This window comes from Artibeus jamaicensis, unplaced genomic scaffold, assembly GCF_021234435.1.
Source record: "Artibeus jamaicensis isolate MK-2021 breed Jamaican fruit bat unplaced genomic scaffold, CSHL_Jam_final contig_519, whole genome shotgun sequence".
NCBI classification, from domain to species: domain Eukaryota; kingdom Metazoa; phylum Chordata; class Mammalia; order Chiroptera; family Phyllostomidae; genus Artibeus; species Artibeus jamaicensis.
The window spans coordinates 29323693-29341236 of record NW_026521871.1 but is presented as its reverse complement, the minus strand read 5'-3'; the positions used below and the strand labels follow the sequence as shown (position 1 = coordinate 29341236).

Genomic DNA, 17544 nt, shown 5'->3' with positions numbered 1-17544 from the left:
GATTAGTGTTGGAACTTTCAGTCTTACTACTTCCCAACCTCCCAGGTTGGGAGAGGGATTGGACAGTGAATTCAATCACCAGTGACCAACGATTTACTCAACCATTATTATGTAATGAGGCCTCCATAAAAACCCAAAAGGATGGGGTTCCAAGCACTTCCAGGCCAGTGAACACATGGAGGTGCTGGGAGAGCAGTGCATCCAGAGACAGTACAGAGGCTCTGAGCCCTTTCCCATGTACCTTGCCCTATGTACTTCATCTGGATGTTCAGCTGCATCCTTTATAATAGACTTTATAATAAACTGGTGGCTGTAAGTGTCTCTGAGTTCTGTGAGCTGATCTATCAAATTACTTGAATCCAGGAGAGGGTGGTAGGAATCTGCTCTATAGCCAGTGGTTCAGAAGCACCTGGACTTATGATCAGCACCTGAAGTGGTAGGGGTGTGACTTTGTGGAACTGAGCTCTTAACCTGTGGGTTCTCCAGGTAGTGTTAGAACTGAGTTAAACGGTAGGACACCCAGTCTGCTGAGAAATGGAGAATTGCTTGATGGCGTTGGAAACAACACATATTGGACCGCCCAAGAAGATATAATTCCTTTGAGATCAAAATCTCAAAGGAATAAACATGCTATAAGAGACCTTTGGAGTAGGGGATCCCTGAAATTTTGCCTTCTACTAGGGATGCTGAAATTGGGGTTTCAGTCCCATGATAGCCTGCTTTAAATGATTTTTATCCTACCATTTCTTCTTTCTGAATAGGTAGCAGATACCTGGTGGTTCTGTCCTTTTGCCAGGACAAGCAAAAATTAAAGAGTCTAGAACCACCCCTTTTCTTGAGGTTGCATTATGTAATCAGTCATCAAGGCACTCCTTCAATCTTCTGTTCAACTTGGATCATTGTATTTTCTTCGGTGGCTCATAAGACATCATTATTACAAATACACATATGTTCCCTTTTGAAGTCTTTCAATAATATAGCAGTTGGATTAGTCATTTTAGAAGTTGATTGTACTGATGAGGACTACTTTGGTTGCAAATGACAGAAAGCCAAGTAACAGCAGTGGAAGCAAGGACCTTGTGGTGTGTCACAGACCTCAAGGGCAGCAGTGGGGCTCAGAAGCCAGTCTCAGACAGGCCTGTCTCTTTACCTTTTGCTTGTTCATGTCTTTATTTTTCTGCCTAAATTCTTTCTTCCTCACTCTTTCAACTGCTCGCATGGAACAAAAATGTGGCTGTTGCTTGGAGCTACCTGAACTTTTCATTTACAGTTTTAGTTCCCTGGGCAGAGATGGACTCAACTTGTTTTCAGTTACTAAATACCTGCAAGGGACTCTGAGAGGCCCAGCTTGGATTGAATGCTCACTCTGGAACCAGTCTGCTGGCCAGGGCAGGTTCTGAGAGGTGACTGGCCCAGATCGGCTTCCCTTCGACCAACTAATATTACTTATATAAGATGATTGGTGCAGAGGTTTTTGTGTTAACGGAGTAGGGGAAAAGAGCGGGAAGAGGCTATTTTTAGAAGAAAATAAGGGAGGGGTAGAGATGGTTCTATGTAGTTAGAGCAGTAATTGTTCACTACAGTGATCTGAAGGAATTTGGCCCTTTTTAGTTAGTAAGATAAATTTCACATAAAATACCAAATCTCTTTAGTGCTTGGAATATTAAATGGCTTATTTAGAAAAATAGGGCGTTTTAAAAATATATGGTTCCTGATTGTGACATGGATGAGGATGATGTAATAATTTAGTATAAATATCTAGTGTTATTAAAAATATAAATATTGAAATGTTGATAGAATTTACAATGCAATGAAAATGGAATCTCAAATGATAATTTGGCTTAATTCTCCCAGCTACTGAAATGCTCCTTTAATTAAATGTGAATTTAGTTTTATTTGTTAATTGTGAAAGTAATAAGTAATTTAGCAGGCTAGCTCTGGAGGTATTTTGCTTGGTTTGATATCTTTATCACTTACTAGCTACATGGCTTTGGAAAAATTAGTTAATCTCATTATGCCTCAGATTACTTATCGGTAAATTGGGGATAATAACTGTGGCCTTTTCATAGGTTGGTATGAGTATAAAATTAGTCAATACATGCAAAGAACTTAGAACAGAGCCTGGCATGTACTCAGCATTCAGTAAATGTTAGCTATTATTGTTAGAATACTCTTTGGGCATTATTACTTTCTTCAAGATTATAAGTGAATAATACAAATGGTCTTTCTTGCATACCTTTCAAATTTCATTGATATGATCACTTAGGGCTTCTTGACAAAAGTTTTTGACCTCTATTTCACAGAAAAATACAAAGTTCAGCTGACTTACTGGTAGTGTTTTGAGGCCCTGAGACATCTTCTGCCCTAGTATCCATTAAGACTTTTTACGCATGTTCTATTTCGTACACATTGCAGCACCCTCTCCTTCTTAGCACATGATAGGATTTTTTCCACCTATGTGAAGTTAAGTGTGGCCACGTAACATCCTTTAGCAATGAGGGGCATCTTTGGGGGTAGAAACTTAAGAGTCAGTGTATGTTTTGCCAGATCCTCTTTTCCTTTTACTATGACAGCTAGCAACTTTGACAGCTCACAATGGATATGTTGGATAGAAAACAAGGAAATGTTCTTTTAAATAACTGAGGTTTTGCTCTTTTTGATTCCTGAAATTCTTCAAATAAGACCTCTGGAAAGGAGGGTGTCTTCAAAGTGTTACGTCTGGCTGGGCTGGTTCTTCTTTGGCTATATTTCATTCAGGAATGAACATCTGCATAATTAGGGTATCCATTTCACAGAGCATCACATTATTAAGAGCAAATGTTTTAATGCAGGACAAAACACCCATATTTTGTGCAACAATACTGTAATTTTAAAACTCTGGCATCAGTTGAAAATTTATATTAAAGTAATAAATTTCTAATCCTGTCTCATGAAAGCAGAGCTCATTTTTCAGGCTGCCATCTCCCTTTGTCTGGTCAGGCCCCCCGCCCCACACCCATCATTCCAACACTTCCACTGACAAACCATGTTTCCTCGTTCGGTGTAGTTCTAACTAACCATCTCATCTATCATTTTTTTCTGCTTTCATTTATAAAAGACCCAATTTTCTCTATCTAGAAATTATTTTAGGTTTATCCATCTTGAATCTTAAAAAGTACAGTTTACTCGGCCTTTTAAAATGGCATTTCCTGTCATTCCTAGGCTAGAAATAAATATACAGTTGGGTAAGGGGCCAGTTTTGATTTACTTTTAATTTAATTTTCAATTTGATTTTACAGAGGCCAGAGTTTTACTGTACCATTCCTTTCAAATCGAACTGGCCAACAAAATCTTTTTGTTTTCCTCAGAAATGTCTCTTAAATTCACTGATCATTTCATGCTCCTTGGGCCATACATCATCAGTTTGGGTTTTCCTTATCTCTGGTTCAAACTTCCCAACTGGTCTACCTGACACTGTTCTCTTATCTACCATCAGAATTACCATTCTAGAAAGCAAGTTCTACAAGCTCATTATCTGCCCAGGGGGTAAAATGAAAGCTTTAGCATTGAGTCCCTTGTCCATTGTGTCTTTTTTCCTCACTTCCCATGTAAGTACTCAAATTCTCCAAAGACACATGTTTACCATTTGTTGAAAATGTCATAGCTATTCATGCCCAGAGGCTCTGGGCATGTTGATTTCCCAGCTCTGTAATAACATCCTCTTCCACAGCTGTGTTGTTTTGCTAGGGCTACCGTACAATGTCACAGCCTGCTGGGGCTTAAACAACAGAACTCCAAGATCAAGACATCAGCTGGTTTGATTTCTTCTGAAGTCTCTCTCCGAGCCCTGCGGAGAGTGGCATTTGTCCCTCTGTGCATCTCTGGTGTCTCCCTGTGTGTCCAAATCTCTTCTTTTTATAAACTGGTCCAATTTGTTTAGAACTTGCCTCAATGGCCTCATTTTAACTTAATCGCCTCTTCAATGACACTATCCAACTAAATAGTCACATTTTGAGTTACTGGAAGGTTAGGGCTTCAACATAGGAGTTTTGGATGGGATACAGTTTAGCCCAAACATACCATATTCTTCAACTATTTATCCTTCAAGCTCCAGTCTTCTGGGAAGCCTTCCCTGGACCCTCTAGTTATGAACTCCTTGATGCCTACTGCATTTGACACTTACCTCAATTATCACACTTACAGTATAGTATTGTAATAATTGATTTCATAGGTTGCAATCTTTTTCTTGAAGGGCCAGGTAACAATATTTTAGGCTTTGCAGGCCAGTCTCTGTCACTTACTCTGTCACTCAGCTCCTCAACTCTGCCATAGTGGTGAAGGGAGTTCAGAGCTCTTATATCCAGGTGCCAGTCTGTATGGGCATCATAAGTATGAGAATCTTTCTTTCAATTTTAATAGGAGTTTAAGGATTCTGATATATAAAAGAATCTTGTTTTGGGGGGGGTGGGCTGTGATGGAAGTAAAAAACAGAAAACTGTACTTGAACAATAATGAAATAAATTTTTTAAAATCTTCTTTGGTTATATATTAATTTACTTTTCATGACAATCAAGTGCAGCTTCATAAAAAAAAACACACGTGGATTTTTTGGCCAACCCAATATACAGCAATTGCCTCTTTATTTGAAAGCTGAGCTAATCAGAAAGCTCAGATGACCAGTTTTTGTTTGGTATGTGTTTGGGGTGTGGACACTGTTTACTCTTCTGTTTTGAGAAGACAAATGATAGGTAAAGAACTTGTGTTAATTCCGAGGTGTTGCATGCAAGACACGGCATTGGGTTACCTCAGATTTAACCCAATCTCTGACCCTTACACAACTTCCAGAATGGTAACCAGTAGCCCCGAGTGGCCATTTAAGTTTAAGTTTAAGTAAAATTAAATGTTCAGTGTGTCAGATGTGGTGACCACATTTTGCTGCCCGTGTGGCCACACTCGTGGCTCATGGCTACCCTATTAGCACAGACCTAGGACACTGCTTCAACACAGGGTGTTCCAGTGGAAGAAGCTCTTACCGTCCTAGCTAGTCTAAGTGTTTATAATATTTTATTTTATTCAGCTTATTTTGAAAACTGAGAATGCTATTATATTTTAATTTATTTAGCAATCCAGGCATGAAAACACTTCTCCCATCCATTTAGGAATGCTGAAAGTTTATTGCAGTCAGTTTATATGCATTTAGCAGTTAAAATATTTAAATATTTTATGTGATGGATCAGCATCTAGAAGAACTAGCAGCCCAGACTTTTCTGTATGGAAGCCTCGTAAGACTTACTTCTCTGTTTCCAAGAGCTTTGCAAATGTGGGCATTTCCACAGTCATCTCTTCCTTCTTGTATATGTTTGGAGTTGTCAAAGACAAACGTAGTCACTCTGATCTAGCACAAGTCTTTTGACTGTATGAGTTCATTTGCTGAAGAAGGTTTGCTTGCTACCTGGTGTCAGGATTAAAGAGTTTGTGTCTGGAGGGCTTCTCTCCCTTGTTTTTTCCCTCCTGGAACCTCATGTGCCTGTATCCTGTCCCAGAAGGCAGGACTAGGGCCTGAAATTGCAGAGCAGATGAGGCAAGTGTGAGATCACAGGTAGGCTGGTAAGTCCCTCATGACCACATGTGCTATGTTTTAATTAGTGGAGCTTTTCTTATCTCCTTCACTGTATTTTAATTGCCCATGGGGCAGCCTCACTTCCTAGATGAAGTTCACAGACTCCCTCAGAGACTGAAGAATGATTCACCACTGCTTATCCCAAGGTTCCAAATGGCTTCCTGTTGCTGCAACTCTAACTTAACTCCCAGTTACAAACAACAGGCCCACACTGAGAAGCCAATCTGATTGTCAAGCCCCTTTAATGACTTCTAACTGCAAAAATCAATTTCTCTTCAGATAGCCCTTTAGATGGGGAAATAAGCTCGTGTATTTGCACAATAATTATAGCTGGCATTGATGGAATATGTACATTGTACCAGGCAGTGGGCTAAGATACTTACATATATATTTCACTTATTCTTCCCAACTTAATGAGGGTGGTTCTATCATTAGTCCTGCCCACTGAAGGTCACACACCTGGGAAGATGTAGAGCTGAGATTTAACCCCAGGCCATTGGACTTCAGAGTATATGTGTAAAGACACCCACACACACACGATTTTATTAGGTGCTTGACTACTTTCTGCTCCATCTTCTTCACAATCCTATGCATTATAAAAGGGCCCGAAATAAAGCCAAAGAAAAGGCCAGAGACCCTGACACCAGAGAAGGTAAATTTCAAAGCTTGTAAACAACTGAGCTTGTGCTCAGACAAGATCATGCCTGTAACATGCCAGGACAGGCCCACAGAGGGAATGAGCATAAATGCAAAAGGAGATGACAGAGAATCATGGTCTCTGAAGGGATGCAAGAACTTGCTGGTGTGAGAGACTCCTGCCAGCTAGGCTACTCTCCTCTTCAAGAGTAGCGGAGCCTCAGGTAATTCAGAGATGGGGCAGTCATTCTAAAGTACATTTGGGACAAAGAGAGATGAGGACTTTCATGCAAATCCACTCAGCAGGTTTGGTCTTCTAAAACCAGGAGGTGGAAAGCAACTGGGTTCTGAGGCAGTTTAAGGTGTTTCAGGAATCTGCCCTTTGGACCCCTACTACCAGGACCAGCTTCTCTAGTGCACCCACTCCTTCAAGGATGTCCACCCACATCTGCCTCACACCTCCACTTGACTTTTTCTTTCCCTACTTCCAAGTCCAGTAATGAGAGAGGGAATATGATTGGCTTAATGAATGTCTATCATCTCTGTTTGGGTAAAATCCCAGGCTCCAGGAGGACTTGTTATAGGCAGATGATTGGCTATCTTTCCTGTCAGTTGCCAACCCTGGCCCAATCAGCTGGGCTGAAGGTGGGGAACAATAGGATAAGAATGGGTGGGGCAAGAAAAATGGGAAATCTTGGTCAGTTAGACAAAACCTGCTGCAGAGCTGTGTCCTGCAGAAGGAGCTGGGGTTCAGAGGCACTGACATTAGAGTATCTTTTACAGAGGGAAAATACTGCACATGTTTATAGCTAGATTAAAGTTTACTCCTGTCTAGTGGGTGTTTGTTTTAGGAGGTGATTTGCCAATTTTCTCCAGGTTACTCAATTCCACATCTACCCATCCAAAGTGCTCATTCACACCCCACTGTCTCTCGCAGATTAGGTTTCAGTAAAATTCCCATGCCAGACTTTTTTTAAAATTTTTTTATTGATTATGCTGTTACAGTTGTTCTATTCCCCCCTTCATTCCCCTCCACCCTACCCTCCCTTCCCCACCATTACCCCCCTTTAGTTTATGACCATGTGTCTCAAGTCCTTTAGATTCTATATTTCCCATGCTATTCTTGCCCCCCCATCTATTTTCTATCTACTGTCTATGCTACTTATTTTCTGTACCTTCTCCCCCATCTCCTCCTCCCACTCCCCTGTTGCTAACCCTCCTTGAGATCTTCATTTCTATGTTTCCACTCCTGATCTAGCTGTCCTTTTAGTTTGCTTTCGTTTTAGGTGTGGTTGTTCATAACTGTGAGTTTGTTGTCCTTTCACTGTTCATGTTTCTTTAACTTCTTTATCTTAGATAAGTCCCTTTAACATTTCATATAATAAGGGCTTGGTGATGATGAACTCCTTGAATTTGATCTTATCTGAGAAGCACCTTATCTGTCCTTCCATTCTGAATGAAAGTTTTGCTGGATAGAGCAATCTTGGTTGTAGGTCTTTGGATTTCATGACTTGGAATACCTCTTTCCAGCCCCTTCTTGCCTGTAAGGTCTCTTTTGAGAAATCGGCTGACAGTCTGATGGGGACTCCTTTGTAGGTGACTGTCCCCTTAGCTCTTGCTGCTTCTAGGATTCTCTCCTTCATTTTAATTCTGGCTAATGTAATTATGATGTGCCTTGGTGTGTTTCTTCTTGGGTCCAAGTTCTTTGGGACTCTCTGAGCTTCCTGGATTTCCTGGAAGTCTATTTCCTTTGCCAAATTGGGGAAATTCTCCTTTATTATTTGTTCAAATAAATTTTCCACTGGTGGCTGTGCCTTTCCCCCTTCTGGTACCCCTATAATTTGGATGTTGGAGCGTTTAAAAATGTCCTGGAAGTTCCTAAGACTCTCCTCATTTCTTTGAATTCTTGCTTCCTGACTCTTTTCTGTTTGGCCATTATTTGCTTTCTTCTGGTCCACTCCATTGATTTGAGTCCCAGTTTCCTTTTCATTGCTATTGGTGTCCTGTGCAATTCCATTCATTTCAATTAGTTTTGCCTTCATATATTTGTCTAATTTGTCGGTATAATCAACCAGTTCTGTGAGGATCCTGATGACCAGTGTTTTAAACTGTGCGTCTGAGAGTTTTGCTATTTCTTCATCGCTTAGATCTATGGGCTCTGGGGCTTTGAAAACTTGCGACATTTTTGGTCTGTTCTGGGCCTTTAAGTGTGAGAAGCGGTGCCTTGGACTCCCAGGTCGCTGGGTTGTGACGCTGTATGTGGGGGCGTGGTTAGAGCGGGGAAATGGCGGCGCCCTCTACTGCCGCTTGCCACGGGGACCGCTGGGGCCCCGGTCCAACCGCCCACTCCCTCGCCTGTCCCCTTGCGCACAAATGGGCGACCACAGGCACCGCTTCCCCGCTGTCTCCTTCGCGGTCGCTGGCCTGGTGGCTTGCTCGGTCGCTCACTAGGTCCAACCCTGCGCCTGGATTCCGCTCGTCTGGATTCCGAGCCTGAGTCTGTCTGACCGAGTCCTCCTGTGCAACCCCTCACCAGCCGCTGGTTTCACCCCTTACCAGTCAGGCTGAAGAATTTGTTGTTAACGGACTTCCGAAAAGTTCAATTTTCCGTGGTCTGGCTGTGTTTTCTGTTGCTAATATTTAGTTGTCTCTAAACTTGGTTATGTGAGAAGGCACAGCACATCCACCTATGCCTCCATCTTGGCGGAAGACCCAGATTTTTTTTCATCTGGAATCTTCTGAAACTCTAAATTTACCCCAAAATATCACACCCATTTCTGAAGGTCCCATTTGGAATTTTGACTGAGGCTCTCAGGGCTTAAATTCTTAATTTTTGTTTTCTTCTCTGCCACATAATCATTCTCATATAAATTCTGAGTTACTAATGTTTATCGCTGGCATTCACCCTACCTAGTGGTTCTCGTGTCTGGCTACACAGTGGGTTACTTGTAGACCTTCAAAACTACCTTAGCCTATGGCATACCTTGGAAAATTATGATTTAATTGTTTTGTAAAGGTCCAGAAATTTGTAAAAAGCTCCCCAGGTGACATTAATATACACCCAGGGTCCATAGCCACAGTGTGGTCCCCGACCAGCAGCATCCACAGCATCAGGAAACTGAGTAGGAATTCAAATTTGGGGGTCTTATCCTGGATCTGCTGTTTTAGAGTCTTGGCGGCATGGGGGTGGCACTCAGCAACCTGAGTTTTAACAAGCTGTCTGGGTGATGCTGATGTGGGCTCAGGTTTTAAAACCACTGTTCTACATGGAGCTGCTTAATTTATTATAACTCTTCATAGCACCATAGCTCATGCCTTTTAACTAAGCCCTTTGGAGGTGGCCCCTTGAATTACATTTGTCACACATCCTAAGAGCTGCATTGGGCTGTCTTATGGCTTGGCAGAAGGTTAATCATCTTGATTATTCTGGCAATCTTCAGCTCATTTATTTATGATTATTAATGACCAAAATAAAATAGCTAAGTTAGTCCTCTTAGTGGGCTCCCTTTGTCAATTCTTTTTTTTAACATGATTGTTTTCCTGATTGTTTCAGACCATCATTTTCTCCCCACACCTGTTCCATGACATGATAAATTAGCCAAATATTAAAGTGGCTGTTTGTTCTGTCTTCAACTACCATGATAAGATTTTCCAGTTTGGGCGGGGGGGAGAAAAACCCAACAACTGTTTACCAAGATTTCTGATGCCAAATATTTTTTTACAGACACATAGAGTATAATGTGCTTGCCACAAAATAAAACACATGTTGTGCAGGGTACCACACAGGATTGGAAATCCAGGATATAATGCAGTCATTGTTATTGTACTGTAATTGTCTATTTATGAGTCTGCTCTCCACTAAATACTAAGCTTCTAAGGAGGGATGGGGTGCATTTCTTATTCTTTTCTGTCTCAAAGAGTGGCTAATGTGTAGTGAACACTGAGCACGTGTTTGGAGAACGGATAAAAGAATGGATGAATGATGGCCTCATCCAACACCAGCTGGTTGCATCCAGGCACCACGTTTGTTTTATCTGGAGGCCACACTATAGAAGACCCACTGTTGACACAATCTAGTCTTCCTTCACTCCTCAGAGTAGATTAAATCTCAACGGTATAATCCAGAGGTCTGTGAACTGTGGCCCTTTGGGCCAAATCCAGCCAGCCTCCTGTTTTTAGAAAGAAAGTTTTATTGGAGCACAGCCACACCTGCTCATTTACATATCATTTATGGCAGTTTTTGCAATGTAATGTCAGGGTTGAGTAGTTGCAACAGAGACTGTGTGGTCTGCACGCCTAAACTGCTTACTCTTCGAGCCTTTACAGGAAAAGTTGATCAATTATTAGCTCTGTATACCTTTCCTTCAAAACCCTAATGCAAGTTGTAATGATATATCATATGAATATTTTATTAATGTTAACCTCTCACATTATCTTTAAGCTCTACTGTTTTAAAAATCATGTTTATTATCCTCACTATTACATTCCTAGAGCATACACTAGTGTTGACACATAGCAGTTGCTTAATAAATGCTTGTTAATCTAATAAGTATATGATAAGTTGGGAGCAAGTATGTTCTCTGGGGTCCATCTACATTTCTGTTTAAATCTGTGGGATATAATGATGTAGCCTAAATGGGATAATACACAAAGTGCTGAGCATAATGTCTAGAGCATGAAATGTGATGAATAAATGATAGTTCTTCACTTAAAGACCCCAGGGAGCCTTTGCTACCAGGGAGTAACCTTAGAAATGCACAAAAAAATTAGGAAATACATTTATTCTAGGACGCACTTTTATTTTAAAAAGTATTAGGTGGCTACCCCATGCCTTGTATAGTCACTTTTCTTACTACGTGGCTTCTAAGTTTTCCCACTCTGCCCGTTATTTTGTAAGCCCTCGCAATCATGTGTCTTCTAGAAAAGAGGACCAGTGGAGATGTAAGCAGCCTTACCGAGGGTTGTGACCATTCTCCATGTGTCTGATACTGGTCAGGGCTGCGCTTTGGAGTCACCTGGGGAACTGTTAGAGGTACGATGTCTGAGCTCCCCAGACACCATCCCCTGAAGTTCTGGTTAGGTCCAGGTGGTGCTTTTAAAGCTTCACATGCACTTCTAATTTGCAGTCAGGAGCAAGACTGTCAGCTTCACCAGTTAGGAGGTATTCAGTGAAAATTTATTCTGAGAGACTGAATATACAAACAGATAATAGTCAGACCATATATAACAAAAGAACTTTGTAGTAGCTGACCTAGAATAATCAGGAGCCAGTCAATAATTGCCAGGTTTCCTCTTTTTTTATTCTCAGGATCAACCATAGAAAGTCACATATACTCCCCAAATAAATCAGATAGTATGCCCTGCTTCTAGTTAGCACACCTCCAGCATTTCATACTAACAACCTCCAGACAGGGCATACCTGAAGTCTTGTCTTTTCTCACTACAAAGCTTTTTTTCTATTCCATTGCTTGCATTTTGAGTTTCTGCCAAATGCAAGTAATGGTGCTGACTCCCTTGCTGTGCCAGACTATGAATTAATGGCTTTTCTTTGTTCTCATTTGGGTGGTCTTCATTTATTTTCACAGGGCTGTTGTTCTTGACTTGTAACTAGTATTGCGTGTATAAATGACGTACTTTGGCTTGTTATAACCAGGAGAATCATGTAGAAGAATACCGCTGGTATTGACCTAGGTAAAAACTGGACTGAGTATAAAAAATTAAGGGTATCTCAGACAACCCAAGGGCGGAGGCCAGCTGGGTGGCAGGAACCCAGGAAGCAGGGAAGGCTGTTGGAAGCATGCAACAGTGGTAAATGCATTTCCACAGTGCTGTTTTCCCACTGTGTCTCTTGTCTCCATTTTTCTCTGTGCAACTGCTTCATTTTTCTTCTTGCTCCAAACCGCCTGTCTCGATTTTCCAGTCCCCATGGCGGAATAAGCACTGCCAACATCTCCCTGGTTTGCATCTCCTCACTGAAAGTCAGAAGACCTCAACTGACCGGAATCTCTTATCCACTGGCCCAAATTGGGGAGGTTTTTCTCCTGCTGCCTCCTGTAACCACGTGGATTTGTGGGAGGCGGTCAGTTCCCACAGTAAAGGGGGAGTGTGGCTGGGTGGCACATTTTAGCAATACAACCTTAATAATAAAAAAAATTTAATTTAAATTCTAGACTTTCCTGAACCCTTTGTTCAGCTGTTTTTCAGCTGCCTAGTGGTTTTGGTCCACACTGGTAAGGCTTACTTTGTATAACTTGCACCTGCAGTTCCATTCTCAGGCATCTTGGGGTCACTTGAATATTTAAGGAAAATTGTCCTTGAGGCCATGGTGCCTCAGGGACCTTATGGGTGCCTCTCTACTTTATAAGCATGCGTGCCCATAGAAGTGTGCCAGCTATGTCCTTGCCCCTACCACCTCCAAGTGTCCTTTGGAAGTACGCTTCACCCATTACTTGGCAGGGGTATTCATGCCCAGACAACTGCTACAACCCATGCTATCCTTTTGGGGGCTTTGTGTCTTTGGATTTTCTTGTCCAGGAGACCTCGGGTTGGAACAATTGTTTGGAGCACTCTACCTAGCTCCACTCATCCAAAATGATGCTCTTCTCTTTCACTTTCCCCTCCCTCCACAAACCCACAGGGATGCAGAGTCAGCAGGGAGATACTAGGAATGAAGCTGGAGAGAATTTCTTGAAGTGGAATGAGCTCAGAGCCATTTCTTTCTAATCAACTTAGGCACTAAATTCTGGCCAACATAAGGAGGTAATTAAGCATAAGTGTATGTCATTTGCTTTGCAGGTGAATATAAATTGCAAAGACTAGAGTTTTTGAGACACTGTTCAAGCCAAAACTAGGGCAAGCTGTGCTTCTCCTATCAAATCACATACTATGAGTATAGAGGAGCCCATAGGATTAAATCCAGAATTGATACTTTCAAAGGAAGCTTGGAGAAAATGCTGCTTCAAATGTTCCAGCCACTATAACCATGGAGCTCCACACTGAGTCTTGACATCAAAGATTTATTGAAGACCTGACACATTTGCCATTATGCAAATAAGGTATTCTTACTTTTTTTCAACTGTGAAGTTCAATGAACATTTTATTGCGTGAAGTCAAACAGGAGCCGGCTCCTCAAACTTAAAGCTTTAAATACACAGCAATATTGTCAGTCTACTTTGATGTCTGCTTATCACTAAGCAGTGAGAACAAGAACAAAGATATCTAGGAGTTTTGTGTCAGTTATGCAAATACAGAGTTCATAATCTCTGCCCTTTTCAAGGTCTGGGGACTATCTGATTTGACATTTTCCAAACCAGATGCTTGAGGACAGCTCGTGAAAGATCATCTCTTCCTTTCATCCCCCTCCCCTCCTGAAATGTTTTATATGAGTTTGCAGTGCACCTGACCCTCCACTGGGAAGGATTCATTAGGCTCTTAGAACCAGAGGGCACTGTGACCCCGCTGGGAGGGACTGAGCTTCCATTCCTCTGCTTGTGCATGTAGGCTCTGGCAACGTATGTTTTTGAGCCTTGATTTCATCATCTGTCAAATGGGAACAATGTTGGAAGCCCTAAACTCATTTGTAACTAAGGGTGCACATTGCACATGACATCAGAGGGGAGACAAAAGTGGCTTTGCATCATCAGATGACCACAAAAAAAATCAGAAATATGCTGTCGAAAATCCTAGTCTTCAAGATAAAACCTTGAGTCCTTTCCTGAAAGTTAAAAACAATTTCATCTTGTTCATCACTTTGATGTTTTCAAATATATAATAATCCTTGCAGATATAATAATCAAGTGAAGAATTGTTTTTGAGCAATGAAAATAGCAATCAGACTGATTGTAACTTTACAGTATTTTTCTTTAAATACCCACTTGATCCTTTATTTAGGGTATCCCATTCTTCTGAAGATTGGACTGTTTGCAAACTTTGCAAGGAACTTTTTTTTTTCCTTGAATCTCCCTCTAGGTTTTCCCTTGACTATTGTGTGTCTGGAATTGTTTGAAGTGAGGCTAGAGGGATTTAGAGGGGCCAGCTCACAAAGAGTCCTCCAGGCCACATTCAGAAGTCTTGTTTTTTCCTTGAGATCAAGAGAGCAGTCATTGTGGATGGTGGAGACGTGATCCCTTGCTCTTTAAGACCATCACTCTTCCTACAGAGTAAAGTGTGCTTTAAAGAGGGACAGAGTAAAGTGCAAATGGGTAAGCTAGGAAGCCACCGTAGCAACTGAGCAGAGAGAAGATAGTAGCTTGTTCTCGGTGGTGACAGTGGTGGCGCAATGGGCAGAAGAGAATGGAATCAAAAGATAGTTTGATGGTAAAATGAACAAGACTTGATTCTGGCCTGGAAATGAGTTGGGTGATGAAGCCATGCCCTGAACAGGGAGGCACTGGAGGAGGGCCAGGCCTGTGGTCTTGTAACATCCCATGGACAGGTAACATGTGATTCTCACTTTCCAGGGACCCAGGAATTCTTCAGGGGAAGGAATTCTGAGCCACATGGTGCCTTTTCAGCATCCCTGAATCTCAGTGTGTAACCCATTAAACCCTCTGTGGGTTTAATGAAAATGCACAGAAAAGAATGAAATGCACAGAATTCATTCTTTTACCAAAGCCACTACAGTATTGTATCTTCCTGAAGAACCATATACATGCATGCATCCCCCAGGGCCAAGACAGATGAGACATTAAGCCATGGTCCTCCTCTTTGAAAAACTCTTCATGTTTACATGGCATTTAAAAATTCACAGGGTGCTTTATCACCGTGCCACTCAAAGTGTGGTTTCCAGAAGGCAGCCTCAGGATCACCTGGGAGCTTCTTGGAAATGCAGACCCTCAGACCTTCTGAATAAGAAACTCAGTGTGCGTGTATCGGGGGTCAGCAGCCCGTGTTTTAACAAGCTCTCCAGGTGATTCTGATGCACACTCAAGACCAAGAAGCACTGCTTATCATGCATCTTCCTTGCTTAACAACTGTGAAAGGTGAGTATTGTCATGCCTGTTTTAGTAAGGAAGAGCTGAGGCTCTGAGAAGTTAAGTGACCTGCTTAAGCATGCAATTGGTGGTAGCAAATGTAGAAATCTAGTCTGCAAAACATTTAAATTCACCTTTAGTGTCTTCAGAGCCTCCTTATTTGAAATGAGTGGAAAGACCTTGAGGGAACAGATGGATGTTTAAGTATTGATGGAGACAGAGGGTGGGAAGGTGGGTTTAGAAGAAAGAGATGGAAGAATGAACTACTTGACACCAAATAACAAACAACCAGATTGTATTCTTCTGCCTAGGGAGGGCCTCAGAGGCGGGCGCAGAGGTCATGAAAACCTATAATGTATATCTCTTCTAAAGTCTGTTCAGGGACATGCTCAGAGGTTAAAACAGGCTGGGTTGGGAGTATTTACACCACAGAAAAAGCCAAACACTACAATCAGGGTTCCTCATCCCTAGGCCCAAGAACGGGTTGGTAAATACTTGCCAGCACTCTCCTGGATGGTAGGAGAGCTCTCAGAGATGAAGTGTCGTAAAATGGTAGGAGTTGACAGAGATGTTGGGCAAGGTCACTAGGATCCAGACAGTGTTGCTGATGTTTCCCCTGTGGATCAATGTAACTGGCAGCAAATAAACCAATCTTAAATTATAAGCCTTAGACTCATTAACCAAGTCAAGATGGGGAAAAACTTATTGAATACACTTATGTTTAAAACAAAGTCACAAATATTTCAAAACAGGGGTCTTTTTCATTGAATCTAAAAAGTCACGTGGACAGGATTTTCATAGTAAATAGCACCTCTTCAGTCACTGTCTGGCTTCAGCTTGGAGCCACTTTGAACTCCTGAACAAAATGGTAACAGGTGCCATCAGCGAGACCTGCAGCATCTGGAAAGGAAGGAGCTTTTACCAAGATCTTGTTTATGTTATGTTTCAGTTAGAGTTCAAGTTGAATACAATTCTGAGCATTTTCTTAAAAACCCAAGAGAGAGAAACTATAATTATATTGAAACATAGCTTCATTCTGAGAGGCTCATTCAAAATGAAACCCGTCTTAGCAAAAATTGAATTATATTTAGCAACTAAGAATGAAGACTTCTGATATTGGGGTTTTAACTCATGATATCATAGAACTTAGCTACTGCAACCAATTATAGGAATCACTTAGAACCCCTTTAAACCTGCTGACTCTCCGCCTGGATTACACATTAGAATCACTTAGGGGAGTTTTTAAAGATGGCAATTTCCAGGCTGCACGCCACACCTGTTAAATCAGCATCTCTGGGACTGGGACCCAGGCCTTACTTCAGAGCACCCCATAGGGTTCCAGGGCACAGTTGGAACTGGGGCTTGAACCCCAGTCCAGGAATAGTGATAGAAACCACCTCCCTTATTTTACAGATGAGAAGCTTGTAGCCCAAACTGTTTCGCTGGCTGTCTCAGAACCAGTTAGCTGCCTGCTGAGTGAATCATCAGTACACTGGTGTATCATCAGCCAGTTAACAATTGTAGAGCACTTACTGTTTGCCCAGTTGTGCGGTGGTGGGTGCCGTGAAATTTAGAGGGAAGGCTGGTGTGTCAGACTATGGAGCCCCACGCCCAAAACGCCCACAAGCAGTCACATCCTGGTGAAATCGTTTTAGATCAATTGTGATTCCATTTGCTGCATGCACCCCTGCCTCCCCAGGCTTTTTCAATTCCCTAGTTAATAGGACTCGGACAGCACACCAGAAGGTGTTTTCCCAGCATGTGTCACCCTTTGTTGTTATATATTTATTTATGAGATTATGATATTAACAAAGACTCTGCCACCAGTCTGTGAGCTCCATGAAGGCAGGGATTGTGTATGGGTTTTGTTCACTATTTATTCAACAAATATTTACTGAATGTCTAGTCTGGATCAGGCTCTGTTGTAGGAAGTAGAATATTGCCTGGAACTAGTAGTCACTAAATAAATGATTCTGTTATTACAAAAAGTCAGGAGCAAAGTGGTATATGGAAGCATAAAGAGGCAGCCCTTTGCCTTAGAAGGTGGTTCTCTGAGTGGTCCCCAGACAAACGACATCAGCATCACCTGGGAACTTGTTAGAAATGCAGATTCTTGGGTCCTGCTCCTGAACTATTGAATTAGAAACTCTAGGGGTGGGCCCAGCGACCTGTTTTACAAGCACCCCAGGTGATTCTGATCGATGCCAAGGTTTGAGAGCAACTGCCATGGGGAAGCTCCAGAAATTGGGAGCTGATGACGTGCCTCAGATTTTATTTTGCCATTAGTTAACAAATGCCACCTTTGGTTCCCCCACCAACTGCCTCTTTGCCTTCATC

The 17544-nt window shown here is 41.9% G+C and overlaps 1 long non-coding RNA gene across 1 annotated transcript in view; it reads left to right on the top strand.

The window, feature by feature from the left end:
• Positions 1–17544, top strand: part of LOC128628024 (uncharacterized) — a 98460-nt gene that overhangs the window by 66815 nt on the left and 14101 nt on the right. The gene's annotated exons all lie outside the window — the stretch shown is intronic.